This window comes from Lotus japonicus, chromosome 2 (genome assembly GCF_012489685.1).
Source record: "Lotus japonicus ecotype B-129 chromosome 2, LjGifu_v1.2".
Taxonomy (NCBI): Eukaryota; Viridiplantae; Streptophyta; class Magnoliopsida; order Fabales; family Fabaceae; genus Lotus; species Lotus japonicus.
Window position 1 is genome coordinate 18,325,512 of NC_080042.1, and position 5,452 is coordinate 18,330,963.

General features: G+C 44.0%; 1 long non-coding RNA gene across 1 annotated transcript; it reads left to right on the plus strand.

Moving 5' to 3' along the window:
* Positions 1-1,021: 1,021 nt before the first annotated feature.
* LOC130735280 (uncharacterized) lies at positions 1,022-3,425 on the plus strand. The gene is made up of 2 exons (XR_009018369.1): positions 1,022-1,657; positions 3,176-3,425. It is a non-coding gene; the product is annotated as an uncharacterized LOC130735280 (long non-coding RNA).
* Positions 3,426-5,452: the final 2,027 nt, after the last annotated feature.

Here is a 5,452-nt window from a genome sequence, read left to right on the forward strand (position 1 = left end):
AGATTGTACGCTTGCACGGTGTGCCATCTAGCATTGTGTCGGACAGAGACCCGAGGTTTACCTCGCGTTTCTGGGAAGCTTTGCAGCGGGCTTTGGGAACCAGGTTGAAATTGAGTTCCGCTTATCATCCACAGACGGATGGGCAAACCGAGAGGACCATCCAATCCTTGGAGGATTTGCTAAGATCTTGTGTGCTGGATCACAAAGGCAGCTGGGATGAGATGTTGCCATTGATCGAGTTCACTTACAACAACAGCTTTCATGCAAGCATAGGGATGGCCCTTTATGAAGCGTTGTATGGTCGAAGGTGCCGTACACCCTTGTGCTGGCATCAAGATGGGGAGAACTTGATTGTTGGACCTGAATTAGTTCAGAAAACCACAGAAGAGGTGAAGCGAATCCAAGAGAAGATGAGGGTTTCGCAGAGTCGTCAGAAAAGTTATGCTGACAATCGCAGGAAGGAGTTGGAGTTTCAAGCTGGAGATCATGTCTTCTTGCGGGTTACCCCGATGACAGGTGTCGGAAGGGCGATCAAGTCAAAGAAGCTTACTCCAAAGTTTATCGGACCGTACCAGATTACGGAGCGTGTTGGACCCGTGGCGTATAGGATTGCCTTACCGCCGTTCCTATCCAACATACATGATGTGCTGCATGTGTCGCAACTTCGGAGGTATATGGCTGATAATTCTCATGTGATTGAACCTGATGATATTCAGCTGAAGGATGATCTAACGATGGAAATGCCGCCCATCAAGATCGTCGACAAAAGCACCAAACGCTTGAGGAACAAGGAAGTATCCTTAGTGAAGGTAGTATGGAATCAAGCTACGGGCGATGCGACTTGGGAATTAGAGGATAAAATGCGGAAATCACAGCCCGAGCTGTTTGTAGACCCTTAAGTTTCGAGGGCGAAACTATTTTTAAGGGGGGTGGTATTGTAAGGCCCTAAGTTCAATTTGGAACAATTTTATGGAAGTTTGAATAAAATTGAAGTTTTTGGCTATGTTTGATAACTGGCAGATTAGAACTGTCAACTTGTGTGAATTTTTAGAGGGTCTTAACGACTTCATTTGGGAAAACTTCCTTCATGAGAGTTGTAGCCCTTCAAGTCTAGAAAATTCTCCAAGTGGTTTCGTGTCGATCCGATATCTGTAGCTCCAGATATCCCCGTTTTAGTGAACGTAGTTCCGGCTGTACAGTGCCAGCGGGATTATTACATTGTTTTTCTTCTAAGTCCGAATTTAATTATGAATTTACCTTTGAGGGCTTAGGTTTTAGTAAGTTTCAGGTCTGATTAGGTAATTAGACTGGTGGGTTAAGGTTGGACTTGGGTCGGGCTTGTGGAAAACAAAACCCTAGCCCACTTGTGGGTTGCATGGGATTTTAGCCAAGGGGGGAAACCCTATTCTTCCACAATCAGAAAACAGAGATACACTACAGCACCTTCACGTGAAAAACAAAGAGAGAACGTGTGAGAGAAGAGAAGGGAGCCGCCGCCCAAGCCACCACCATTGTCGCCGGTCACGCGCGCGAGCAAGGGAGAGAGCGCGAATAGAGAGGGTTTCGCGAAGGAGAAGGAAGGTGAAGGAGACCTGGACAGCAAGAGATTGTTCTTCCAAACTTCACTCTCTTCTTCTTTTCAGACCAAGAACCCAAGGTAAGGGCTGGTCCTAGGATTGGGTAGATTGCCTAGGGTATTTGCCATGTTTTACTATGAGAAAAGTCATGAACATGATTGCTTTTGCAAGAGTTTTGTGTTCATGATGCTTGCTGTTTTTTTTTTCTGCCTTGAGATCTTGATGTTTTGCTTCTGATTTGAGATGAAATGTTGATGCCATGATTCTCCATTATTCATCACTACAACTACCGTTTTCTTCTATGACTTTGCTTGATTAAAATGATTGAAGATTTATATGCTTAGATCTGCCTTTTGTGCTAGAATTGATGGTTATCTTGGTTCTGGAAATTTAAGCATGATATATGATATATGATATGTGGTTCTTGCTGCTGGAATATGGTTTAAAACTCTGGGACTTGAATGGTTGAAAAATTAATTTGAAGGCAAAAGTATCTCTGCCAGTTTCCTGTACTGGACAGCGAGTTTTGGAGCTTAATTACACCTAATTCGGGGTCTCAAATGAAAAAGGGATAAACTGGAAAATTGTAGATTTTCGAATTGGCTTTCTATGCATATAAAGAACATAATTTTTGGTCTAGTAATGAGGTCTGGAGGTCGATCTTAGTGACTGTTGCACCTGCTGTTCTTCCTGTACCGGACAGCAAGCTTTAAGGCCTAATATCACCTAATTATGGATCTCAAATGGAAAAGTGATAAACTATAAAAGTGTAGCGTTTCGAATTATCTTTCCAGTCATGTATCATGTGAATTTTGTGGCTAAGTATTGCGGTCTGTAGACCAGTTTTAGTACACGCTGTACCTGTTGTCCAAAAACACTAAATTTGAGAAATTGTTGGAAATGTTAGTAACATGTGATTAGGGACCTTTGTGAGATTTTTATATGATGATATCTGTAAACTGAGCCTCTGGAATTTGTAAATAATTTGGGAATTTGGGAGGCCCTGATTATTTCTATGCTTTGCATGAAGTTTAGTTGTGACTTGTTTAGGAGGTCGCTCACCCAGCTGTAATTCCTCCTAGTGTGACTGTTATTTCTTGACGTTGTAATCTGATACGATATTAACTCATAAGACTCTAGGATTGACATTAGAGCCTTAAACACCAAGAGAATGAATTTATAACTCGCTTGCAAGTAAATGTGAATAATTTGGACATAGGTCTGGTTAGGACTATGGACCATGAGAACAATGGTTCCGTTAGAGACAAAACGGATAACTTGCACGCGAGGGTGAATGCGGTTTGAACCGTGATGTTATGACTTGTGGGTGTCTGACCCATAGTGTGCTGTGGTCGTTCCAAGGAACGCCATGATGTTGTGAGCTTTGCTCATGGTGTTGTTCGTCTGCTGGACGAATGGTGTTGGATCCAAGGTGAAAGGTGGTTGTGTGAAGTGAGATTCCGTTAGTAACTGACTCTTTCCCATAAAAGACATATAATGTACTTATATTATATATGTTGTTGTTGATTTTGTCATTATCATTCTTTTTGTTGGACCTGACCCTGCTTGTTTGCTATGTGTTTATTTGGGGGGGGTAGATGGTCGTGAAGATAATGGCGATGACTCATTCTTGGGAGTTGATGCTACGTGACGTGCCAATACCGGAGGACGACTACACTTCAGAGGAAGAGGAAGAGGCTAAGGAATAGGGTTTTGGTTGAGAGTCTTTTGTTGTCTGTTGGGGTTGAGAGTTTCCGAAGTGTTGGTATCGAACAATATTATTGCTTAAATTCGAATGAACAAGTTTTGATGTAATCTTTATTTTCATTCAGGACTTTGATTCGTACTCTTTACAGTTGGTTATTTAAAAGGTTTTACGATGTTGGTTACTTCCGCGTGTTTTTGGAAAGGTTATGTTTCAAGAGTTTTCGTAAAATGAGAGGTTTGTCATTAATTGAAGATTAATAAGTGAATCGACGAAAACTCTTTACGAAAATGGGTTAATTAGTTACTGAGTAACACTCGAGAAATCGGGGCGTTACAGTCGGCCTGCTGCCAGACGTCGACGGTGGATTGGGTTTTGATGGTCTCTCCCTCGGGGGGGATCAAGTTTGAGCTGGTTGACTGACATGCCCCACCGCTTGGGTTGATCTATCTTGTGGGTCATCAGGCGACGTACCAGGGAAGGGTCATGGAGGACCGGACGGACGAGCGTGGTCATCTGACGAAAGGAGTGCTACGACGCATGAAGCTGAGCTTCAACTTGCCGACTTCAGTTCGCTGTGGACTTGGACTCTGACTCCGACACCGACGTTGACAGCTACTCGCCGAGTGACGAGGATGAGGAGGAGGAGCTTTGAGCGGTACTAGAAGGGTAGGTTTAGGCAGGCGTCATATTTTGTGTAGAGCTCTGATTCGTTTTGCTTTTGGGACAGGGTAGGTTCCCGACGCATGACTTTTTGTGTGGTTCTCTTACTGAGGAATCACAGTGAGTCAGTCGGACCATAGGGGTCTTTGCTTAGGCCATTTTGAGGCCGACTTTCTCCTAGCGGGTTGTAATTATAAAATTTCTTACTCACACTTCTGGGTTTGTATATATTTGCCTGCGGGCACACTACTTTGGAGTCACTGCGAATGCGCGTGACGTGGGAGTGCAGCTAAGGCTGTACATGTTTATATTTGGGTGTATATTGGTTAGTTAGTGTTGGGTTATGTCTTAATTTTCTATTGCTTATCAAACGAAAAAAATTACCTGTTTTCCGCGTAAAGTTTAATTTTGGTTACTAAAGTGACACCTGGAAATCGGGGTGTTACATTGTGGTATCAGAGCTTAGTCGAGTCTTTCGGGAGTCTTTGGGGAAAAGGTCTTCTGTGCTAGGTTGTGTGACTCTGCAAGGAGTGAAAATTGATTGTCTGCAGAGCGATTTTCGCTCTAATTGCTTGCGTTACTACTTAATCGGATTGAGTGATTTGTCTAGTGCTACCTTATGGTTAGTACTAATTGGACGTATGATGGGATATAGGATGGTGGACCTTAACCGGATGGCGGAGGCAATAGCTACACTGATCGAGGCAATGATGAACCAGGATGCGGAAGACGCTTATATGCGCGCTGAAGAGGCTGCAGGTGAGCATCATCAACGACTGATGGCGACAACAATGAATCAACAAAGAGGAAGGAACCGAACAGGAGCTGGGGGACCAATGAGGTCAGGATCCCAAGGCTACAACGGAAGAGAGAGCTACCATCAGTGGGGACGATATCAGCGTTCCGAGGGAAGAGATCTTATCTCAAGAGCGTACAAACCAACGACTGCTGCTACTGGAGAGAAGCCAGTTGGTGACAAAGGTGTGACGTGTTTTCGTTGCGGAAAGTTTGGGCATTTTGCTAACAAGTGCTCAGTGATTGGACGGAGATGCTTCAAGTGTAACCGAGAGGGGCATCTAGCTGTGAACTGCAAGACACTTCAGGAGGGAACGTCTGACAGTAAGATGAAAGGGAATGATGCTACCGGAGGGATAGGAAACAAGATTTCGGGGAAAACAGTTACGTGTTACAGGTGCAGGAAAGTGGGGCACTACAGTAACAAGTGTCCAGACGGGGGATCTCTATGCTTCAACTGTGGGGAAAGCGGGCACTATGCCAGTAGGTGCAAGATCAAGGGAAGACAATGCTTCAATTGCAACCAATCGGGACATTTCTCCAGAGGTTGTAAGGCACCCAAGGGCGAATCATCAGGGAATGCTGGGAAAGGAAAACAACTTGCTACAGAGGAAAGGATTCATACCAAGGAGGGGGCAAGAGTTGAGGAGTTGAACGAGGAAGAACGTGGGAACGATGGTAATATTTTAACTGTTCTCTTATTCTAGAATAA